Below are 26,248 nucleotides of genomic sequence, written 5' to 3' on the forward strand. Positions count from 1 at the left end.
ATTTAGCGTTTTCTGTTTCGCTTAAATATACCAGCTTGAGAGTCTCTTTCTGCTCAAAAAATAACAGACCTATTTCTTCGTAGAATAGGGTAGCTGGCAACCCAGACATAAAGTTAAGAGACGACGTTCGTAAGCTGCTGGCTGCTGCTGTGTCTGTCCTCCAGTCCAACGAGCCAGTAAAACAGATCATGCGCTGGTCATGCGCGGTAGGTTACGTCTCTCTCTCCTGCGGGATTGACTGACTAACCGTATCTCTGTGCTGTGCTGGCGGTTACGTCTCTCCTGCGGGATTGACTGACTAACTGTATCTCTGTCCTACAATCACGGACTTTCTAGCCTAAGATTGAGGGGATTTCTTACTTGAATGAATAAACGTTGCATTCGTTTTGCCTTAACTATGTTCAACAGAGTTATCTCTTAATCCTTTCGGTGCTCGTTACCGCACGGTATAGAACTACGAGTATACCGCAACATTGCACTTTTATATGCTCTCCTGCTTAGACAAAGCGCAGCCTTATTCGGAAGTAAGCATACTCGGGGAGGGAATGGATGAGCTTGCTGGGGGACCAGGATTTCCTTCCTGAAGAAGTTTGTTTCCTCGAATAGACTGCAATTCAGACCTCCACAGTTTTTTTTTTTTTTTTTTTTTTTTTGTTTTTTTTTTTTTTTTTTCCTACCGGGAAACTGAAATATTATTCAAGATCTAGGAATGATTCTGAACATCTCTCAGTGCGTCTAAGAAGGTGCCGGACATCTGGATAGGGTTTCAGATGTCCTGGATCTTAATCTGAAAGAAATAAAAGCAATTCGGTCGTCCCTCCAGTCCTCGAAACGAGTTTTTGGAACCAGTGGTCCAGATCAACTCTGATATTCCACAGCTCTCTCATATCTTAAGAAGTATCTTCTCTCGGTCCCTGTTCGAGTTTACGAGAAAGAGCCTATTATAACAACAGGCGTAGAATGTAAACGATCCTCTAGAGGTTCGTTACAGGATTGCAAAAGGCCGTACGAATCGTCTCGATCGACGGCAGCAACTATTGACTTCCGAGTGGAATCTTTCTTTAGAAGTAAGTTGAGAGTTGTGGAGACTTTAGGGACGCCCTTTCATTCTTCTCTTCGATATGTTGAGGACGAAGAGGCTTCTTCTTCTCTGCTCCCTTATTCTCGATCCGGATCGGTACCATTAAACGCCATCCTATGATATTGAACGGGGATGGATGTTTAGTCTCTTTTCCCCTTTTTCAATCGCTTAGGAAATGTAATAAGAGGATTTATGACGTCACAGGGAGCGCACAATGACGCTGATCGCCCATCAAGTTGGCCTTCAGGATCCTGGATTCACAGAGGTCCACATCCTTCCTAGTTCACTTTCCAAGGACCTTTTCCGAGAGAGTCGGTCTACTCTAACTCGAAAGGTACCTATAATGGAAGATTACCGTCTTCCATTTCCGTCTGAAGAATGGGATAAGCTGGCAGTCACAACTATTAAAGAATACGCAAATATGTTGTTGACGGCCTTTGGGCTCAGAGATTTGCGTCTGTCAAACAACAAAGCCCTTCATGATCTTGAGTTCTGTGGAATCTCGAAACTCGCTCACCATCTACCTTTTGTCTCACCTGCCTTTTCTCGGAGTCAGACACTCGTGCGAGATCAGGCGACATATAGTAGCCCTGAGTTTCTTGTTGACGAAGTCGGTTGCGTTTATATACCCCTGATGATCGTGTAACATGAGACCAGGTTGGACTGTCAGGCATTCTTCCTTCGGGACTGAATCGCCTTTTTGCTCCTCGCTCCTTTTTCCTCGCACCAGAAGCTCGAGTCAGAGTTGATTCGCTGACGACGTTGGGTTGCGTTGATACACCCCCCAAGGTTTGCTTAGATTGAATCGCCAGGCAGTCCAGACACTCATCCTTCAGCGAAGAATAGCTGGCTTTATGGTCTCAGGGTACAGCCTTGCTGTCCTGATTCATCTGACGGTCAAACTGGTCGGTCACCTGACTTTAGTACAGACGGACTGACTGTGCATGTCCAGATCGAAGCTTTCAATATGGAACTTAGACGTAGTCTGAAGTTCTTGATGTCAAAGCATTCGAACCTCTCCTACCTGTTAACTTCTTGCATGTGAACAGGAAGGCCTTCTTCTAACCACCGTAGATACGACAAAGAGGGTTAGTGAGATTTTAAGCCATCGTCACAAGTTTTGGCTTTAGAGAACACAAGGCGGTGTGCTCTCTAAGCCTTCCGTTGTGGCCTAAGAATGGAAACCCGTTTTGTCCTTGGGCCAGGAGCTTGGAAGCAAGGATGGCACAAGTTAGTGGGCAGGAGCCAGAGAGAGTCCTGGGCCCTGTCGGGTCTCTCAAGTTTTATCTACATAAAACTCAAGAAAGTCGAAGTCATTCGGGGCAATCTACTAGTGTTCTGGAAAAAGACCAGACTTGCCCATATCGAAGAACACCCTGGCTTTAGTTGTTAAGGAGTTCTTTCAAAAATGCTCCTTCATTGTGTTTGCACAAAGATTGAAATCTTTTTATTCTGAATGCTCACGAGGTGAGGGCGCGGCTCGGAAGCATTTCAACAGAGCATGGCACTCAGCAACATCCGGAGTACCATGTTTTAGCGAAGCAACTCTGTGTTCACTTCACACTCCCTGCGAGATGTGAAGATGGTATATGAGATCTGCTGCTCGCTAGGGCCATACGTGTCTGCAGACACAATCTTGGGGGCAAGAAGTACCACTCATCGTATCCTGTAGAAATAAAATGGTTAGGAAGAGCTCTTAATTTAGTTGTTGAGTCGCCAGACAACGGCGACTTCTTAACTCTTAAGCCTTAGTTAACACACCTTAACTTTGGCTAGGTTGGTCAGGTGGTGATATATATATTTATATATATATATATTTATTTTTACTTCTTAGCCCTCATGGTATGGTCAACATTATGGTCTAGTCACATTGTGGTCACGCCCCTGTTACAGATCAATCTGGAGTGCACCAGCTTTATAGGTCTCTACCTCGCTGGCAACTCTAGTAAAGCAGAAGCAGACTTGGGTGACAGTAATCACGAAGTCAGCTATGCTAACAGGTGGAACCAAGATGTAAATCATCTGCATGCATTTGTTTCCTAAAATCCTTCTATTCTGTCCCTTCCCACCTCCAAAGGTGGGATTCAGCTATATATATATCTGACAGGTAAGTTTCATGAACAAAATGATATTGTTATTATACAATAAAGTTTGTTCATACTTACCTGGCCGATATATATAATCAAGTACCCACCCACCTCCCCTCAGGGGACAGTGGAAATAAAAATTATGAATAGAAAATGGAATGGTTCCTGATTCCCGCCTCCCATCCGGCGGGAATGGGTACTAACCACCTGGCCGACCACTGCGTGTGTCGGAAGTTTTTTAAATTCTGTCGGACTTCAGAAAATACAGCTATATATATATCTGCCAGGTAAGTATGAACAAACTTTATTGTATCATAACAATATCATTTTATATGATACAAAAAATCATGGAAAACTTAAAAAGTGGAGATGGATGAAATGAACAAAATATGAGAAAAAAATGAACCTTTGTCTATGATCTGCCTTGTTTTTTGTATGTATTAACATTTTTATATTTATGCATTTTGCATCATGTTGTCCCATACTTTTTAATAAAACAATGTACATTTTTATTTTATTTCAGTACACTCTTGGCGCTGTCCAAAGTTTTATGGGAAGCCAGTGTGCCTTTAGTGATCGTTCGGAGTTACGGAATGATAGGCTACATTCGAGTGCAGGTGAGTGCATTTAAAAAAAAAAAATTATGTATTAAGTTATAGTATTTTGATCCCTTGTTTTCCGTAGTTGTAGGTTAAAATCTCGGCTTGTCGGAAGACTTGTTAAGGGGAAGAGGCATAAGGTGAGCACCAAGATTAGAATTTGAGGCAGCAACCTAGAAAAGTGTGGAAAGGAATATTTTGTGTCCAAGCCAGTCAAGGTGGAATGTAATATAGAAATGTTCATGGTGATGATGGAATATGAGTCATGATAGGTCCCAGTTAATGTAGAAATCATGCCTTGAGAATTTGTAATCTAAAATTCTAACAGAATCATAGCATACAGTACTCATAAGTGCAGGTTTGGACGGTGTGTAAATTTTATTTTTTGACCAATTCTGTTTGGGAATGAGGTTATATTCTGCCTCCCCCCCCCCCCCCCCCCCCTTTGAGAGATTCATGGACTAACTTATCAAATGATGTCAGATTTGCATTGTACTTGATTGTTCCAGCTCCATCAATTGAACAGAAAGCAAATGAACTTTCATCACTGACAAACGAGCTGCCCCTTTTCTGATCTTAGCATGAACGTTATTACTATGTAGGCATTAACCCTAGCAACGACAAGGTTTTCTGAGGCCTAACGATTTCATGACTATTTGCTCTCTTTTAGTACTATTTAATAATTTTTAGCTTCAAAATTGTATTTTTAAGTACAGATACTTTCTCTTAGCATAACTAGATTTTACAGTTCATGTTTATATAGTACGTACCGTAATATTTATTTGGTCAACATCCAATTTCAGATTGAGGAACATACCGTTGTGGAAAGTCACCCAGACAACGAAATGCCAGATTTAAGACTCGACAGACCTTTCCCAGCATTGCAGAAGTACATGGATAGTCTCGACCTCGATTCCATGGACTACAAAGACCACTCACACGTGCCTTACGTCGTCATTCTGTACAAACACCTTCAACAGTGGAATGCCGAACATGGAGAGCCACCCAAAAATTACAGGGAAAAGAAGGCTTTCATAGAACTCATCAAGAAAGGTTTTAGTGGCCTTGGGGTTTTATTTTATCATGTAGTTTTACTTTTCTCTGTCTGGTTCTTTCATCAGGTGTTGTTAAACTTATCCTCAGTCTTTCATTTGGTCTTTGTTATCTCATCAGATGTTATTAAACTTTTTTATATAATTTTAATAATTGATAACTCACTCCTTTCACTTGGTCTTTGGGGTGGCTATGCTCCATTGTTGCACTAAACTGCTGTGGTATGTTGTAAGTCTTATTGTAAGTTTGCATTTTCAGTTTTTTGTCTGGCATGCTAAACTCTCTCAATGTAGGCATGGAACTGGTATGATTATATAGTCCTACATTAGACAAGTTTTGATAATTGATGATTTTATCAATTTAATTTTGGTTTTGCCAGCAAGAAATTTTAAAGTCATATACAATACATTACAGTTTTTATTTATACATCAAGTAAATTTTTGTTTATCTTGGCAAAAAAAAAAACACACACACCTACTTCAAAACATTAAACTGGTGAATTTTCAGGTGCAAGAAGTTTTGGTCAAGTAAAGTCTACTTTCCGTAGTGATAACTGTTTATAATCTTCCAAACACTTACATAGTTCTGTGGACTTTTTAAAATTGGTAGGCAACTACAAACATTGATAGTCCAAATGGTACAGTATTGGATTGTTTAGGCACCGGACGATAATTGTATATCGGTACAGGCAGTCCTCGCTTAACCAGGGACTGATTGTAAATCCTCGTTCTATTTAACAGTTTGTATGTTTACTAAAAGTTGATGAAAGTGGCACTAAAGCATTTCATCATTTCACAGGAATGAGAGAGAAAGAGAACAATGAAACCGAAGAAAATTACGAAGAGGCTTGCAAGGCAGTCAACACATCGCTCGTACCCACGACCATTCCTCACGGGATACAATCCATTTTAAACGAAGCAGCTTCGATCACGCCGAGCCCCACCACAAAACCCTTCTGGCTCATGGCGAGAGCACTCCACGAATTCGTTTCCTCAGAGGGTCGGGGCGTTCTCCCAGTAAGGGGCACCATTCCAGATATGACTGCCGATTCTGAAAAATATATAAAAGTCCAGAACCTGTAAGTGCTCATTGCAAATATTCTTGTGTCATGCTGTTCATTAATGTACATATGCTACAAATATTTTAGAAGTATCGGGAGTATGAATTACGAAAGTTAACACAAAGAAATGAACGTTAAAATTTTTAATTATTTGAGATGAATCTTACCTACTGTTAAATTTAGCTAAATCTATATCTCCCCGCCGATTAGGCGAGTCGGCATTCAAACAAAAAAAATCGAATGGCTGCCTGGATGACTGTCTAGTTTACCTGTTCTCCACCAGGTGTGTTTGGAATGTTTTAGCCCTTGTCAGAGTTCTCCTTGCCGCCATTGCGGCTAGGCGATTGTTGGTACATATTCTATGAAATTTGGCTGTTTTACACCTGTTTACAGTATTGTAATTTCATTTTCCTAGGATATCTTCCACAGGAAGTAAAACCAATAACATCAGGCTATGTAGGAATGTTTTGGTGTAACCAGGATGGTGAAATTGGAAGTTTATCAACATTCCTTTGTACTGGCAGGGGTACAGGGTGTGATTTTGGAACTACTAGATGTGAAGAATGGAGGGAATTGTTCTGAGAAATTTATGCCTGAATATGTCAGATATAGGAAGACTGGAACTAATAGATTACGAAAGCAATAGTTAGATCAGGGCTTAAACCTGTCAGGCTATCCCTACTCAGACTAGGCATTTTAGTAGGCTAGTATTGACTTCCATTGTAGCTCCGCCTTCTACTCCCCATTCGGTTCAGGAAAAGTGTAACGAGAAATTAGAACATTAACCTGTTTTTAGTTCTAATAAAATTTGAACTTAGTTCGTGACGGGAACGTTCCGAATCCCTCCAGTGTGCGCTCATTTTCGCGTTCCCTGTTAGAAGTAAGGTGTTGGTGCCCTCGTCTGTACGTAGCCCGAGCCTAGGACTGCCCTGCGACAGTTGGAAACGTCCGCTGCCAGGGAACCGGGTCGGTTCTCGGGACGATGGGATTCTGTGCTCTCCAATACCTACTTCGCCCTTTTCATGGTCTGAATCTCGTTTAAAGCGTTCGCCAAAGGACCGTTAAAGAGTTCACATAAGGACTGTTTCGGTAAGCGTTAATGCTCACTCCGTAGGCGCATTCTGTGGTCTTCAACACCTAGTTTGAGGTGTTAGCATGTATAGGCTTAATAATATATGATATAGGTGTAGACATTTTATTGAGATGATAATGTATCTGTAGCGAGTTTTACACGTTTAGATATGTTGACTTGGTCGACTGTTTATCTCTCATTTTTTGGTTATTCTAAATTCTTGTATGCTAGCATATACCTTTTTCTTTGTAATGCTTGTGTTTGTTCTTTGTGTGCTTCCTCTTCGGCTATCGGCAAATCTCTTACTACTGCCTGTAGTATCTACAGTTCTCGCCGAGTTAGATATTCTAGCTTCAGAGATTTCTAACTTAGTTTCATATAGGAATGCTTTCAAGTATGTACGATCGCTTTCGGACAAGGCGGGAGCTTTGTTGTAACTCCTCTTCCACTGCCTCCCACTTTTGGCGCCTTGTTCTCTCTCTCCCTCTGTCGACTCGTGCGGACTGCGGACCAGGGTTCCCAGACGTACGATAATTATCGTACAAATACGGTAATTTGACCCTCTGTACGATAAACGATTATTAATCAAATACGATAATTTGAAGAGATTTGGTACGATAATTTGGTCTAATACATATGGGAACCCGGCTGTGGACATTGTTGACTCGTGTAAACACAGTTGAATCGTGCTGAGTGCAAACTTGGCCGAGTCTCGAGTCTCTTAAACTGTCTTGCTCTCATTGAAAGAAGAAGAATGCTCTCTGATTGTAAACACGCTTTGTGTGAGCTCTCTATATAATGAGTTTTTGTGCAAGTTCTAGGGATACTACACCTTTCACCGTGTTATATAAGTTACAGTAAGACTCAGTGACCATTTTAGTAACAACAGTGTGTATATAGGATTTTTATACTACTCTGTAGTTACGATATAAAAACTCATTCTCCGTGGCATACCCACTCGGTCGGCTGCGCCTCAGTTCGCGCATGCGCAGTGTGCATGTGATGTCTATTGTGACGTGAAAGGCTGCGGCTTCACTAATAATGGATTACTCCGGACCAGCCTCTGTTTCTGAGGTTGAAAATGATCTGCACCTGACTGATGATGAGGATGTAGATATGACTCATTGGCCACCACTCACACAATCTCTTCCTCATAAGCCCTCCAGTACTGTTGCTAATACCCCCATGAAGCGCCCAGTTGGATTATGGGTCAGATACTAGCAGTGCTCCACAGTCTCCTGCTGCTAAAACATCCAAATGTCAAGATATTTTCACTAGACAAAAGAGTGATGTCACTCTGCCTCAACCCGCTACACGACTTGCTTCCTCTGCTACCCCAGCTTTTGGCTCCCCGTGATGAATATGTTAGGTTGGTCTTCAAAGAAAATTTGAGCACTGACACTAAACTACGGTGGCTGACTGAAGTAAACAGAACCTTCAATCTTGATAAGGAGCTGGCAGAGGTGAAAATGTCTGCAATCACATCTAAATTTGTATATATTGCAAGGAGTCGTGAGGACATCATTGGCAGGGTGAAGGGTGGTGAATTTCTGTCCATAAGCCTGGATATTCAAGATTCAATAGACAGACCCCGTAAGTATTTAACATATCTCATTACTCGCTACCCTATTGAAGCAGACCCTAACCTTGCTAAGGAACTGCCTGGTGTATACAGTACACGAAGATTTCTTCAAAATGGGAAACCTATTAATCGCATTGTCATCACATGGAGTCTACTAGAACCACACCAATGTTTTATGAGTTTTCCTTCCTCCCTTGCCTCCCTCCTTGTGAATTACGCAGGATGAAGGATGATCAGCCCAACTGTTTCAACTGCTGGGGTACTGGCCATATCTCCCAATATTGCTCTGCCTCACCTAAGTGTGCCTGGTGTGCTGCAGCCCATTCCACACGCACCTGTCCTTACCGTAAACCTGTTACTGATGCTTCCACCTCATTGTCAGAATCATCATCAACTCCAGAGACTGTGCATTGGAAATGCCCTCGTTGTGGTGAAGCAGGAGTTAATGTTTGGCATGGATGTTCCAGACGGTCGCGCGCTGCCACGCAGTCACTTCCACTGACACCACCACCACAACCAGTGTCAACCTCCTCGTTATGCCCTCCTGAATCAGCTGAAATTTCAAAACTTCGTAAGGCTGTTGCTGCCTTGGAATCGCACTGTACAGCACTAACGACACGCTTTGATGCTATTGATGTACGCTTCGATAGCTTGATCGCTCAGCAGGCTACCACTGCAAGTAACCTCGACACACTAGTCAAGGCACAACAAGTTCTCATAACCTCTGTTGCCTCACTTACTGAGAAGCTAGATACTGTTGCCTCTTGTCTTGAAAGGGTCAGTGGCCTCCTGCCAGCTCAGCCTCCTACACTTGGTGCACCATCTAACAGTGCTGCTTCTCCAGTACATGCTCGACCTGTCTCTCGCATCGTTAAGGGTAAACTTCGCTAGACTCATGCAACTACATGTCCTTTCATGGAATGCCCTTGGAATTAGACAATACTCCAGACTCACTGCACTCAGGACATATGTTTATCGCCATCACACAAGTAATATTTATTCAAGAAGCCTTCCCTGGCGGTGCTCAGCCAGGTGATGAAGCTCCAACACTCTCCGGTTATGTTTCATATGTACATCATGTCAGGAATGGTCTTATTACTTACATCCACTCTTCTCTCCCTCATCAACTCCTTCGCTCATCAGCAGATATTAACATGACCTTCCAACTTTTTCAGGTTAAGATAGGTGATGGTCATATTCGTTTATGCAATGTTTACTCTGCCCCTGGCCTAATTAACCTCTCGGCACTTCCTACACCTACAACCTTGGCATGATCTACATGGGTGATTTCAATGCCAGACACCCAGATCTTGGTGATGTCTCTCCGATTCCCAACCGCAGTGGAGTTCCTCTGCTCAACTACATCCATCGTTACCATTTAACCCGTTGGGATATAGGATATAGGTGGTGCCACACACATCCGGGGGGGCACTCTTGATCATATCCTTACATCTGGGCTCGTGGCATCACATGTCTCCTGTCATTCTGTTCCCTCGCTCTTTTCTGACCATGTTGCCTTATGCCTACAGTACACAATACAGACTCATCCAAGTGACCCCTATCATCGTACCCGGATCACCATTCCACCCAAGTACTGCCCAACATATGTTTCATACATCTCCTCTGTCCTACCTACCTTTGATAAACACTCTCCAGAACACCTGTATAATTCTTTGGTAAAAGCTACCCATGACTTCTATCAACTATATATTGTCAGACTTCACATTAAAAGTCATATTGTTGCCCATGCCTGGACCTTGGATCAATGCATTATGCAAGCAGAAAGAGTTGCAGCTGATGCTGGCCTTGCCTTTCAGACACAACCGACACCTAATCATCTACTTCAGTATCAGCAGGCGAGGGCATGATTTAGTTGATCTCCAGAAGTGTGTCTACACTGAGACATGGATATATACTGACCTAATTAACCACCAGACTAGCGTTGGGACCATGTGGCATCTCATCAAAGGACTGTCAAGAAAAAAACCACATGTGCACTTCATCACAGTCCACAAGCATATGCCCAGGATCTCATCACTACTTGGTCAACCCAGTCACAGTCCAGTAATCTCCCTGTACAAATCCAAGAAGCACTTTCTTCCCAGAGCAATTTACGCAACCTTCGTCTGATGGCTGCATTGTTGGAATCAGACAAGGAGGACAAAGAGCTGATCACCGAGGATGAGCTGCGACGTGCTGTTATGGGGAAAAAAAATTCTGCTCCTGGGGATGATGGCCTTACTTATCAAGTGCTTCGTCTCCTCCAGAAGGTTCCTGGAAATCCTCTTCTACAATTGTATAATCTTTGCTACCAACATGGATATGTACCTGCTGGCTGGACCATTAGCACAATTATTCCTATCCCAAAGCCTGGAACTGATAAATATCGGCCTATCTCCCTCACCTCATGTTTTAGTAAAGTGTTTGAGCGTATATTACTAACCAGGCTAATGTACCGGTTCCAAGAAAAACTTTCTCCCCATTTGTATGGCTTTCTTCCTCAGAGGAGTACTCATCACTGTTTAGCTGAACTCTACTCCGATTGTCCTCCAACAGTGTAGTTGCCTTCCTTGACCTCAAAAATGCTTTTGATATAGCCAACAGGGATATCATTCTTGATCAGCTTGTCGACTTTGGTATCAGAGGAAACCTTCTGAAGTGGATAAACGGTTATCTCAGTAACAGAAAATCACGTGTTTTTTTTAAAGGTGCATGTAGCTCCTATGAAAATTTTGAGCTTGGCACACCTCAGGGCGGTGTATTGAGCCCATTTCTTTTTAATATACTTATGCACCGTGTACTGTCTCTCCTCCCTGCTATCCCTGGAATCACTGTAACCTGCTATGCTGATGATGTCTGCATCCACTCCACTACCCCTCGAGACCTTCAGCGTGTCCTTCAAGACTTCTACAGGTCCTGTACCTCCAGTGGCCTCATACTCTCCCCAGAAAAAAGCAGAATCTTCTCTGCCCGGAATCTGCGAGACCTGCCAGAGTTCATTATGGGTGGGAATATTATACCTCACTGCACACAGTATACATATCTAGGTGCACCAGTCAGGATCACCCTGCTATACCTGCACGACAACGAATCCACCCCATGGTGAAAAACCTTCTTGATCGACTGGAGCCTCGCTTTACTCCCATCAAGTGGCTTGCCACCAGGGCCACAGGTATATCTATCCCCATGGCTAAAACCCTCTATATCCTCTTCCTAAGGTCAGTTGTTGACTATTTATCTCCTGCTCTAATTCAATTACCCAGACAGGCGTTACAACCTCTAGAACTGTTCCAAAATAGAGTAATGAGGTTTATCCTAGGATGCCCTCCTTCCACTCGGATAGTCAACTTGCAGACCGAACTCATGTTACCTCCATTAATAGAGAGAATTTATGCCAATGTAACTTTGTTTTCTGTTAACCCTTAAACGCCGACTGGACGTATTTTACGTCGACATTTTTTGTCTCTCGGGTGCCGACTGGACGTAGTTTTACGTCGACATACAAAAGTTTTTTTAAAAAATTCGCGGAAAAATACTTTTAGGCCTACTAGCCGAAAACTCTTGAATCACGCGCCTTGGGGGATGCTGGGAGTTCACGGATCAAGGTGTTGTTTTGTTTTACAATCGTTACGCAGGCGCGCAGGCGCGAATTTCTTTCTTGCCGCACTAAAAAGTATCTGTGACACATCTCTGAAATTATTTCGTCACTTTGACATAATTTTTGTACCATTTTAAATTAGCCGTTACATAGAGTATTATATATGAAAATGTGCGCATTTTTATGTAGAATACAACAAAAAAATACTCATGATTGTAGCTTTTATCAGTTTTAAGATATTTTCATATAAATAACGATAAGTGCCAAAATTTTTTCAACCTTCGGTCAACTTGTACTCTACCGAAATGGTCGAAAAAACGCAATTGTAAGCTAAAACTCTTATATTTTAGTAATATTCAATCATTTATCTTAATTTTGCAACTAATTGGAAGTCTCTAGCACAATATTTCGATTTATGGTGAATTTATGAAAAAACTTTTTCCTTACGTCCGCGCGGTAAACTCTTCCGAAAATAATCATACATGCGATTGTGGTAATGTTTGCACCATTTTAAATTAGCCGTTACATAAAGTTTTATATATGAAAATGTGCGCAATTTCATGCACAATACAACTAAAAAACAACCCCATGGTTGCAGCTTTTATCAATTTTTGAAATATTTTTCATATAAAAAATGATAAGTGACAAATTTTCAACCTTCGGTCAATTTTGACTCTACGAATGGTCGAAAAACGCAATTGTAAGCTAAAACGCCTATATTCTAGTAATATTCAAGCATTTACCTTCATTTTGCAACAAATTGGAAGTCTCTAGCACAATATTTCGATTTATGGTGAATTTATGAAAAAAATAACATTTTCTTTACGTCCGCGCGGTAAACTCTTCCGAAAAAATCATACGTGCGATTGTGGTAATGTTTGCACCATTTTAAATTAGCCGTTACATAACGTTTTATATATGAAAATGTGCGCAATTTCATGTATAATACAACAATAAATAGTTGAAGGTTATAGCTATTCTCATTTTCGAAATATTTGCATATAAATCACAGATAAATAGAAAAAAAAAAACCACGTTCGGTCAAAATTTGACTCTACCGAAATGGTCGAAAAACGCAATTGTAAGATAAAACTCTTACAGTCTAAGTAATATTCAGTCATTTATCTTCATCGTGAAAACATATTCGAAGTCTCTAGCACAATATTTAAATTTATGGTGAATTTTTAAAAAAAAACTTCCTTCCCTCGCGCGCGGATTCTCCACCACAAATCTCCGAAATGCGTAGTCCCATTCTCGGAATATTTGCTCCGTTTCATATTAGGCATTTCATAGAGTTTTATATATGAAAATGTGCGCAATTTCATGTAGAATAAAACGAAAAATATTTGAAAGTTGTAGCTTTTCTTATTTCCGAAATAATTGCATATAAAAATATATATATAAAAAATTCGACATTCGGTCAACTTTAGCTCGTCAGATATGGTCGAAAACTGCATTTGTAAGCTAATATTCTTACAGTATAGTAATATTCAATCATTTGTCTTCATTCTGAAACATATTGGAAGTCTCTAGGGACAATATTTTAGATTTATGGTGAATTTTTGAAAAAAAATATGTGTTTACGTAAGCACGTTACGAAATTCATGCATTATTTTGTGATAATATTTTCTCTGTGTTGCTTTTATCGTTTTACAATGTGTTATATATCAAAATGATTGCAATTTAGTGCACATTACAACGAAAAAAAAAGTAACTTGTTACCTTCAACCGTTTGCGCACAGCGCGATTTGAATACAATTATATATGAAATTTCGTTTTTTGCGCTATCATATATCGCATTATTTATATATGATAATGATAATTTTTTTCATTTCTGATGGTTGCATACTAAACTTCAAGCAATGATAAAAAAAGGAGCCAAAAATGAACTCTTAATCTTGAAAACTAAGCGCGCTGTGATTTTTTGAAAAAAATATTTTTTCCGCTTACGCGCTCACTCTCAAACCCCTCCGGCATACGGGAGTCATTTTTTTATTTACCGCTCCGGCGTTTAAGGGTTAAATGTCTACATTCTCCACAATTTACTCCAAACTTCTCTGCTGTCCTCAGAGCATCACTTGACGAAGATGCACCAAGACCTCAACTCCGGCCAGGGGGCCATAACCTAGTAGGCAGTATGTGAAAATCTTCGACACCTTGATATCGGTGTACCTGAGCAAGCAGTCATCCAAGATTTGCCACCATGGCAGGTTCCTATTCCTGCTGTCACTTTCACACCAACCTCTAAAGATGCCCATACCAGTCTACAGAAGCAGCTGGTTTTGGAAACAATATCCAAAGTGTCAAGTTCAGTTCCTGCAGGACACCACATCTACGTTGACGGCTCAGTACAGGCAGATGGAAGTGCAGCATGTGCTATGTTCTCCCCCACTTTAGAATCTCCTGAGGGTGGGGTGGCATGGTCGTAGCTGCCAAACTCATCCAGTTCCACTTATTGCGAACTTCAAGGTATATGGGATGCAGTAACCCTACTTGTTAGAAGAAATGTGAATGGATTGGTGATCTGTGACTCCAGATCTGCACTCCAGGCACTGACATCTTCTAGGCCCAGCTGTGGCCGTGTTGTGCGAGACATATTGTGTCAACTCGTTGCTGCTTACAATGCCTCGCTTGTCTTGTCTTTCATGTGGATGATCCTCCCATATTGGGCTTGCTGGGAATGGACATGGTGGACAGTCTTGCTAAAGCTGCCTGCACGCTGGACCTTGATGACAGAAATGTTGAGCCCCTCACTTCGCTGCCTTAAACATAGAATATATTCAGCCGCTTTTGCCTGTACAGTACAGCGTAGGGATGCAGAGAGGGCATTAGTGTTTCCATACAACATCATGATAACTTTCTGCAGAGCCTTCACAAGTACCGGCGACGTGGACTCATGGTGCGTAGGCATAATGTTGTAAGTGCCAGGATAAGGTTGGGATATCGTCCTGTGTGGCAGGTTGGACAGACACTAGATATACCACACTACACCTCATGTAAACTGTGTAACCTTGCTAATGTCCAATAACCTTGAACAGCTGCCTGCCTTCATTGCCCCACTGTCAGGAATCTGTTACCTCAAGGACAAAATTTCTAACATTCAAAACCTGCCAATATTTACTCAAAGATGACCCACCTAGACTAATTTTGACTCGTCTTCCTCACTTTGGTGGCTGCTAAAACTGTCTGTTGCAGTTGTTGTGATAATAGAATACGATCTCATTTATGTTATTTTGTAACTGATATACCGATGATTCAATGCTGTCAATTTTTTTTTTTTCTGTTGATTTCTGATGTAATGTATGTAACTGCTAATATGTAACTTTGTTTGACGTCTTTGGGCGTAATAAATTTATTAAATAATTGCTCTCATTGAGTCATGGTGGATTTCAATACAGCACTTAGCTACTGTCACCTCTCATTGATAAGTGTCGCTTTTTGTCGCCAAGGGTTGCGGAGAAAGAGCAATCCTTTAAGCGCTTTGTGTACCTCCTGTCAGCGGCAGTCTCCCTTCCGTGGCGCCCGCTGACGAAAGAAGAGTTTGAATGGAATTGGAGGAACTCGTTTTGGGCCGGTCAGCATTTGTTGACACATTATGCCTTCCTGTATTCTCATTTTGTTGAGGATAGAGGCCACCTAGAGAATATATCTTGATTGTCTTGCGTATTTTGGCGCACTCTAAATATTGGAGAAGAGAACCAACGCTTTCTCCAATTGAGAAGCATTTCGTAACTTTTCTTGCCTCCTAGACACAATCTCCCTTTGTGTCAGCCTTGGCTTGTCGTCTTGTCTTATAAAGTCGCAGAGAGCCGAAGGCTGCCTTTTGCTGTACAACGCTATTGGTCCTTTAACCGTCTTTAATAGGAGGTTCGCTTTATTCTCTTTCCTGTTGGGAAATGAAACTCAAGACAGACAGACGTTCTGATGGTTTTTCAGTCTAACCTGAGTTATTATCTTCTATTTACATTGTCTCGTCTCTGCGACTTCTTAGAGAGGTGGGGACGCCAACCCAGCGAGAGTTTTTAGCGAGGAAACAAGTAACAAGTAACTCATTTGTTCTGATGCTGCAGGGTAATGTCCTCATCCTTATACTCACTCTGTTTGGAAGTGAGAACACTTGCTTCCTGTCTGATTATGCAGTTTGGGATTATCTATGGTAGTCTTATTTTATACCTTTCGGGGATAAGTGCAGGTTCTGGGATATGGACAGTTGCAGCATCCTAACATGCATGGAGAGACTTGGGACCTGTATGTTATATGGTGGAGACAGTGAAGGGCAGTTGTGATTCTTTTTTATTGTCCTCCACTGGTTTATTCTCCTTCTTATGGCTTCCCTTGTCTTCAGCAGAGATCTCTCATAAGTCTCTTTTAGTAGGAGATTGTATATAGAGGGAATGATGGTCCAAGGGTAATTCTTTAGGAAGACACCCATAAGTAATTGGAGATATTCTTGGACATTTGGAGCCTGAATAACAGTAAGTGTCTGCCCATATACTTTTTGGTTTTCTAGCATGGTTTTAGTGCCTTTCCAAAGAATGCTCAGACTTGTGGTACACATGCAGAATGTATTCATTCCACTTACCATACATCCACAGTCATGCAAGTTCCTTCAAATGGTTTTTACTAGAAGGTATTGCTGTTCTATGCACTCTGTTTGGGTTAGTGTGCAGCCATCTATAAGTTATGTCAGGGACTTGTTGCCCATTGGTAGATGGTGTTGACTTTAGGAGCAAGACAATTCTTCTGAATCAGTTATTCAAGTTAGCCCACTCTGTCAACAGTATTCCAAAGGCCAAGGACCTGTTGCTTCTTCTGGCCCAATTTCTATGCACTATAGTGTTAATTCTTTATATCCCCATTCTTATCTAGTGATGTGGGGATATTTAATTATGCATGCTTGTCGGTCAAGATGAATAAGGCATGTGCTGCTTGAAGATTTTAGACCGGAAAGAAACTTCCTATATGGTAAGGGCTTTTCCTCATTAGGAAACATGGCCTTATGGGTTATTTTCAGATAATCATGCTCAATTAATGTATGGTTTCAGCATAAGAATTATGACTTACAAATAACTATCATTAAATTTGTAAGTAATCCAGAACCAACTTTGGCTCCAGGACTGTAGGAGGGACACTTTAACCAGGAATTGTCCATTTGGTTCTTAAACCTAAGTCCAAGTTATGGTCTTTTCCCTCTGTCATACAACACAGAGTTTAACTAGTGTCATTAACCTTTCATGCAACATAAAATGGTCAACTACACCTGGTAAAACTTTTTAAATGTCAGGCAGTGGAAAGACATCAGGATGGCTTAGCAGGTTTATTCCCGGTCAGAAACAAAGTCTTTGTGGGAAGTTTGTTGCTTTGAGTGAAATAAAACAACATTTTTGTACAAGTAACTTACCCCAGCAAGATATATACTTAGCTATAGACTCGGTCGTCCCGACAGAATTTCAAAACTCGCGGCACACGCGACAGGTAGGTCAGGTGATCCACCTATTCCCGCCGCTGGGTGGCGGGGTCTGGAACTATTCCCGTTTTCTAAGCCATAATTTCTCTGTCGGTTTGAACGGACAACACCTATTGTTTGTTCCTCCATCTTGGATTTCAACTCGTTTGCCGAGAATTTGGATTGGTTTTTGGTGACGTATTCTGTTTTTTCTCTGGCTTGGCATACGCTTATTGTGGACTGTTTTTCGACTTTGGTTTTGACTACTCTTTCACGATGTCTGACACTAAGGCTTCACCTATGTTTAGAGTTTGCAGTAGGGAAGATTGTAAGGTTAGGCTGCCTAAATCGGCATTAGATCCTCATAGTATTTGCGCTAAATGCAGGGAGAATGATGTTCTTTTATTAACACCTGTGTTGAATGCGAGAACCTTACGGAGCTTGAATGGAAGGAATTATCATCATATGTTAGGAAGCTTGAGAGAGATAGAGTGAGAAAGGCTTCAGCTAGGATCATCTAGTAGATCTTGCTCCTTAGAACAAGAAATTAACTCTCCTTCTAACATTTTCCCTTAGCCTCAGCTGCTTCTCCCTGTTCTGAATCCAAAGATTCTTCGTCAGATAGGGAAAATGTAAAAGCTTCAATTAAGAAACTTCAAGCTCAGCTACGAGCTCTAAACCAAGGTAAGAGTGGTGATAGTGACTTGTGCAGTGTCCCCAGTGCAGTGAGGGGGCGTCTGACCGGTTCCTCATTGCTCCTAGGCCTAGACCGCTTCCAAACTCCCAGGACCAGGGGAGGAGGAATGTCGAAAGCCGCAGGGAGGATGCAGAACATCCCCAACGGTCAGGCGTCCCTTCGGCAGATCCTGTTGTTAAGTCCCAGGCTGCCTCGGATTGCCGCAGAAAAGGCGTCCTAAAGGAGTGTTTTTCGGCCTCAGACTCTTCCTCTCCTAAACGAGGATGGAGTTCGGCCTCTCTTTCGCGCCCTTTGAAGAGAGCCTGGAAGGCTCCTAAAGGAGACGCGGCTGACTCCAGCCCAGAGCGTTTTCCCGAGGATTGGCCTTCGGGACCTAAGAAGACTAAACAAGAGGAGCCTTCTCTTCAGGATCCTACGAAGAAGTTTTTGGTTAATCTGCAAGAGCAGTTAGCTTCTCTCGTAGGCTCTTTTGCAAAGGACTACAAGGAGGAAGGATGTCTCGCTCCCTGTTAAGAGTTCCGCTAAGCGCCCCGCTTCGTATAGGAGAGAACCCTCGCGATCTCCAGGGCGTTTATCGCCTTCGTCGAGAGACTCGTCTGATAGGAGTTGTTCTCCTGAGAGTAAGAGCCCTTTCGCCCTATAGGCTGTCTTCCCCGAAGCGCCCTCTGAGACGCCGCGAATCGAGCAGAAGTCTCGATCGGTTTAGGTGCAAGGAACCGGAAAACCGATTTAGGTATCAGGATCCTTTGGGTCTGCAGGACCAGGAGCCAGACAGGCGCAAAGAGGCAGCAAGACGCAAGAAAGGGCGTCAAGAGCCTCTTAGAACACGGATTAGGACTCAGGATTCGCTAGAAGGCAGGATCAGGACGCTATGAGCCAGGACGCCATGAGTCAGGGCGCCAGGAGTCAGGGCGCCAGGAGTCAGGGCGCCAGGAGTCAGGGCGCCAGGAGTCAGGGCGCCAGGAGTTAGGACGCCAGGAGGCAGGACGCCAGGAGTACGTTAGGCGTCAAGTGTAGGGCGCCAAGAGCCTGTTAAAGCGTCAAGGAATCAGGACGCGGGGATTCTTTTCAAGCGCCCTGAATCAGGACGTCAGGAGCCTAGCAAGCGCCACGAACCTGGCGAACCTAGACAACAAGAGTCTAGTAGGCGCAAGAGTGTTTCCGACAGGCAGGAGCCTCACTCTTCGTATAGAAGTGCTAATGTTCCGCGCTCCCCTTCTCGGGAAAGGAGTTCTTCTCCCGGGAAGAGCCAGATCACTCCAAAACGATCTCCTTCTGTGGATCAGTTGGACCAGGTATCGGAAGACGAAGAGCCAGTAGATGTAGCAGTTTTCTGACTACAAGAGACTTTCTCTTTTGCTGCTAAAGGAGTTCGGAGACTCCCTTCATCCTGCGGACCTCCTTCACCAGGATCGTTGATGTCCAGCACTAAAGCTCTCAAGTCGTCTTCCTTCGTCAAGATGCGCCCCGCTCTTTGTATGAAAAAGGCATTAAAGACTTTTTCAGAGTGGTTGACTTCCAGAAGGGAAGCGGGCAAGACAGTTTTTCCTGCCCTCCTTCCAAGTTAACAGGCAAACCAGGAAGTTGGTACGAGACCAAAGAACCTATGGGGTTAGGTCTGCCTTCTTCCGCAGATGCGGATTTTGCTTCCTTAGTGGACTCTTCTAGGAGGAAGTCGTTGCTGTCTGCTAAGGCGACTTGGGGCATGTGTGAGCTAGACCACCTTCTAAAGGGCCTCTTTAAAACCCTAGAAGTCTTCAACTTTATGGACTGGGCTTTGGGAGCGTTAGCGAAGAGAGCTCAGGACACTGACTTTGTTTCCATGGAGGAACTTTCGAGCGTCCTGGGCTTGCCTGGACAGAGCGGTCAATGACGGTTCTGTTGAAGTTGCCTCTCTTTTTGGAACGGGAGTATTAAAGAAGAGATCTGTCTTTAGCTCTTTCTTAGCAAGAGCAGTATCACCTTTGCAAAGGACATCTCTTCTTTTTGCACCGTTATCCCCGCACCTTTTTCCACAAGAGACTGTTAGGGAGGTTTCTAAATCTCTTACGGAGAAGGCAACTCAGGATCTCCTCAAGCACTCAGCCAAGAAGTTTAGGCCGGCAGTGCCTATAGAGAAAAAAGAGAGACCCTCTTTTGTACAGCCCTTTCGAGGTGCCTTCCTCTTCTAGAGCCCCTCTTAGAGGTCGCAGACCAGAGAGAAGGAGTAGACCATCTAGAAGGTCCTTCGGGAAGTCTAGATGAGCAGGAAGTCCTCCAGACGAAAGTAGGCGCCAGGCTACTCCACTTTGCCAAAGTCTGGGCGCAGAAGGGAGCGGACTCCTGGTCCCTCTCTATCCTGAAAAAAGGATACTTGATCCCCTTCAGGGAAAATCCTCCCTTGACGACAACTCCAAGGGAGTTGACCGCAAGATACTCGGATCCGGTCCGAAAGCTTGCTATGTTGCAAGCAGTGGAACAGATGATTTCCAAGGAAGCGGTAGAACTGGTTCAAGATCTCCAGTCTCCAGGATTCTACAATCGGCTATTCCATGGTACCAAAAGCATCGGGGGGATGGAGACCGGTTCTAGACGTCAGTGCCCTGAATTTCTTTGTATTGAAGAAGAAATTTTCAATGGAGACGTCTTCCTCTGTTCTATCTGCTCTTCGTCCAGGGGACTGGATGGTGTCCCTGGACCTTCAGGATGCGTATTTCCATGTGCCAATTCATCCGGCAGCAAAGGAAGTATCTGAGGTTCATGTTCCAAGGGAAAGTGTTCCAGTTCGAGGCGATGTGCTTCGGACTTTCGACTGCCCCACCTCAAGTCTTTACGGACATCATGAAGAATGTAGCTTATTGGCTACATCTGGAAGGGATCAGGATCTCGTTATATCTGGACGATTGGCTAATAAGAGCCCAATCGGAGAAAAAATGTCTGGAGGACATTAGTTACTTCTAAAGTTGACAAAGTCCTTAGGACTTTTAGTAAATCACGAGAAATCCATGCTGACTCCCCAGCAGAGTATTGTCTATCTGGGATTCAAGATGGCTTCTCGGGATTTTCCTTCGCAGGAAAGGAGCGAACGCTGCTTAGAAAAGGTGTCAGTCTTCTTAAGGAAAGAACATTGTTCCGCGAGGGAATGGATGAGCTTACTGGGGGACCCTCTCCTCGATGGAACAGTTCGTTTCCTTAGGAAGACTTCACCTACGACCCTTCAATTTTATCTGAAGGAGAAGTGGGATTGGAAAGTCCAACAATCTAGGAGATACATTTCCAATCTCGAAAGGGATCAAGGAGAATATCCGTTGTGGTTAGATCCACAGAAACTAAGCAAGGGAATCTCCCTTCGCTTACAGAACCCTCGCCTAGCGTTGTTTGCAGACGCCTCAGATTCAGGGTGGGGAGCGACCCTAGGTTCGCAAGAAGTGTCAGGCACTTGGGAAGGAGAAAACAATGTCCTGGCACATAAACAAGGAAAGAGCTAACAGCCATTCATCTAGCTTTGGTTCATTTCGAGGAACAGGTCTCAGGTCTGGGGATTCAGATTCACTCGGACAACACACAGCCCTCGCTTATATAAAGAAACAAGGGGGGACGCATTCCTTTTCCCTGTACGAATCAGCAAAGGATCTGCTGATTTGGGCACAGGAAAGGAAGATCTCTTTCCTCACAAGGTTTGTGCAGGGAGAGAAAAATGTCCGGGCAGATCTGTTATAAGCAGAAAGAACAACAGTCCTACCCACGGAATGGACTCTCAATCCTCAGATTTGCCAACAACTTTGACATCTGTGGGGAAGGCCCAATATAGACCTGTTTCGCGACCAACAAGAATCACAGATTAGAAACCTATTGCTCCCCGATCTCGGATCCTCAAGCAGTAGCAGTAGACAGCTTTCTGCTAGATTGGACGGGCTTGGACGCATACGCCTTCCCTCCTTTCAAGATAGTAGGAGAAGTATTGAGGAAGTTCGCTTGCTCGGAAGGAACAAGAATGACCCTCATCGCTCCCTTCTGGCCGTCTCTCGATTGGTTCACAGAGGTGCTGGAGTGGTTTAGTGGATTTTTCCAAGATCGCTTCCACTAAGGAACGATCTTCTCAAACAACCCCACTTCGACAGGTTTCACAAAAACCTCCCCGCTCTAAGTCTGACCGCCTTCAGACTGTCGAAGGACTTGTCAGAGCAAGGGGCTTTTCACGAGAAGTGGCGAAGGCTATTGCAAGAGCCAGAAGAGTCTCCACTTCTAAAGTATATCAGTCGAAGTGGGAGTTGTTTAGAAGATGGTGTAAGGGAAAGAAAATATCCTCCTCCAGTACCTCTGTAACTGAAATCGCAGATTTTCTCCTATATTTGAGAAAGACTGTAACCTGGCAGTTTCAACAGTGAAGGGTTACAGAAGTATGCTGGCCTCAGTTTTTTCGACATAGAGGAATAGATCTGACGAATAATAAAGATCTTCATGACCTTATAAGATCTTTTGAGACCACGAAAGAACATGTAATCAAGAAGCCTAGCTGGAACTTGGATGTGGTCCTCAAGTTCCTAATGTCGGAAAAATTTGTACCGTCTCACTCAGCTTCGTTTAGAGACTTAACGAGAAAGTCATTATTCCTTTTTGCGTTAGCAACAGCCAAGAGAATTAGCGAGTTGCAAGCTTTGGAAGGTAAAGTGGGGTTTAAGAAGGATTCAGCGATTTGCTCCTTTAAACATTTTTTCTAGCGAAAAATGAAAATCCCTCAAAGCCTTGGCCAAGAAGCTTGAGATAAAAGGACTATCTTCATTAACAGGGAGAGAACTAGAAAGGACTTTGTGTCCAGTCCATGGGCACTCAAGTTCTACCTGGAGAAGAAGAAGTTGCTGAAAGGTACAGAAGAAAGTCTTTGGTGCTCTGTAAGAGATCCGAAAAGAGCGATTTCTAAGAACGCCCTTACATACTTCATAAAAGATGTAATAAGGGAAGCTCACCTTAAGTGCGAAGAAGAGCATCTCAAGGTTCTCAGAGTGAGAGCCATAGCTACGTCTATGGCATTTCACAAAACATGGTCGCTTCAGGCTCTTATAGAGTCGACATTTTGGAGATGTAATTCGGTGTTCGCCTCGAATTACCTAAGAGACGTTAAAATTTCGTACGAAAAGTGCTTTGCTCTGGGAGCGTATGTTTCGGCGAATTCAGTGCTGGGAGAAGGGGCTGAGGCTAATCCTTCCTATTTAGTTTAAGGCTTAATTTACTGTGTATTGGTGGTTGTTTTTATTGGTTAATTGTCAGAGGGAATAGGGACCCTCTTACAATTCATAGATTGTAACAATACTAACATGGTCAGGTGATCGGGATTGGCTTCAGTGCTCATTGTTGTGATTTGTTTAATAAACCTTAAAACCTCTGTCATGTAAGAGGGCGGAGTCTCCATTGATATGACAAAGGTCAAGGCTCTACCATGTAAGTGGGTCAGCCCCCATTGGGTACGATCCAATATAGGCTCTGTCGCGTAAGCGGGCTAGCCCCATTGACACGATCCAAAGAGTTATTCAACCATAGGTTCATTCCTCGTTGAAACTCTTGAGGCAAGCAGACTCATCGACAGTAGTCATGAAGTCTTCAGCCCAATAACGGTAGGAACTATGGTAATTATGTTATCCAAGAAAACATAGGTTGTTTTTTCCCTGTTTTTTTAATGTATTTAGTTTAAGTATTATTTTGTTTTTAGCTGTCTCTTGCCCGCCACCAAGGGTGCCAAGCAGCTAAGTATATATCTGCTGGGTAAGTTACTTGTACAAAAATGATATTGTTAAGATACAATAAAGTTTTGTACATACTTACCTGGCAGATATATACGATAATGGCCACCCAGCCTCCCCTCAGGAGACAGGTGGAAGAGAAATTATGGCTTTAGAAAACGGGAAATAGTTCCAGACCCCGCCACCCAGCGGCTGGGAATAGGTGGATCACCTGACCTACCTGTCGCGTGTGCCGCGAGTTTTGAAATTCTGTCAGGACGACCGAGTATAGCTAAGTATATATCTGCCAGGTAAGTATGTACAAAACTTATTGTATCTTAACAATATCATATTGGGTTTGATCAATCCATCCTGTGGAAGAACAGTGTTTTAGCAATTGGGGATTCAGGAAGAACAACTGCCTACAAAGGCCCTGACATCCATAAGCTTCCTAGCATGTAGATGAACAGGGACAAACCGAATGATTACTACTACTTTGTTGGGCCTGAGGCTTGAGCAGTGGATGTTTCCTTAAATTGTTTTGCTAATTCAGACTCATAGGCCTGCCCCTTGTATCTACTCTGAATTCTATTGAGCAATTTCATGTTCAAGAATTTGCTTAGTCTCCTGTAGAGCCCTTGTAGCCTCAGGGCAAAACTTTTCAGAATTTCCAATGCTCTTGGTAGATGTCTCATTCTTCCGTTGAGAAGAAGAAATCAATTCTGCTACATAATTCCTTACAGTTCCATTGACGTAGGCATCTCCTTAACTACTTGGAGATGTTAGAATGTCCCCTCCCAATATTAAGATTTTCAAGTTATCGTAGGATCTGTCCTTAATTAAAACTGCCATGGCCATGGGGTCAGAAGCAGTGGTCTGTGTGCTGAGAGGGTACCATTCTGGAGGAAATTTTCAGCACCTGGAACCTTGCAGACATCAGTGTTTTCTGTTTAGAGGAGATAAGACTTTTCACTGTCTACTTCCATAGTTATCGTTCCATACATACTTTCCTCAGTATTGCATCAAGTACTTTTAGATCTTGCTGAGGACCAGCACTGTAAGGTGTTGAGATTGAAGCCCCTTCATCTCTATATCAGTCTCTCTCTGGAGTTTAGATGCGGGTCTAAACTTTATCTGAATTTATTGTAAAACCTTTTATTAGCAGAGGTTAATAAGTAAATTTGCTGTCAGCACCTTTCTTTAAGCTGGTGTAAGGAATGCTATTTTAGCTTTCTGTCTTAGAGCTAAGGGTGAATTTAAGGCTATGCTTTAGTTCCCTGTAAGAATTCCAATCTAACCCCTTGGGGGGGGAAGAGTAAACTTCTCTATCCTGTTGGGCATTTAAATATAAAGGTTAAACCTAGAACATTTTTATCATCCTTTTAGAGACCTTGAACATCTTTGTCAAAGGTAAATGCTGAAAGAGGCAAAAAGGGATTTTGACAGAGGAAAAATCTATTTCTGGGCGAGAGACCTGTGCCGCCCAGTGAAATGCTCCTTATAGCATCATTTCTAAAGGTATAAAACTGCTATATATACCAGAGAAAAAAGTTGCATGGAATGCCGGGCATATGCCTAGCTCGCTCACCCATATAGGTGTCGGTATAGTAACTGGGGCGTGAAAAACCACTCTCAGAGGTCTCTTACCAATTAGTTATCTCTCTCCCAACATCCCCCGTTACTACGAGGTGCCGTTCTACATCCCACTACTGCCCGCCACCCCTCTACCACCCATGCGTACCTAAACATTCCTCATAGATCCCAAGCTTGGACCAGTCTAGGGTGAGGAAAAAACAAGGGTGGGTTCACTGGGCGGCACAGGTCTCTCGCCCAGAAATAGATTTTCCTCTGTCAAAATCCCTTTTCTGGCTCAACCTGTGCCGCTCCGTGAAATAGTAACAGAGAATTGGTCCAATAGCTTGTAATTAGTTACCTGAAAAAAGGAATAGAATAAAAACTAGGATACATAAAGAAGGAACTTTAATACCGTATCAATATATAATCTAATACAAACTGACATAAAAGTAATCGTTATCAAAAACTTATTCAGGAAAAACATTTCCCCCCAAAAAGAAATAAAGGTGTCTACTAGAACCTTTATACAAGACAAATATACATACTATACTGGTACTCAAAAGGAGGGGTCCAAGAATTTCTTGAAAACCATCAAAAGATATCACAATATATCTTATAATATACAATTTACATCCAATAAACTAAATGTTGAGTACCAGAACAGGTTAATTACAATACAGGTGAGTACCAAATCTAATTTAA

At 42.8% G+C, this 26,248-nt stretch overlaps 1 pseudogene; it reads left to right on the top strand.

The window, feature by feature from the left end:
• Nucleotides 1–26,248, top strand: part of LOC135205163 (NEDD8-activating enzyme E1 regulatory subunit-like) — a 59,369-nt pseudogene that overhangs the window by 23,603 nt on the left and 9,518 nt on the right.

This window comes from Macrobrachium nipponense, chromosome 48, assembly GCF_015104395.2.
Source record: "Macrobrachium nipponense isolate FS-2020 chromosome 48, ASM1510439v2, whole genome shotgun sequence".
NCBI classification, from domain to species: Eukaryota; Metazoa; Arthropoda; class Malacostraca; order Decapoda; family Palaemonidae; genus Macrobrachium; species Macrobrachium nipponense.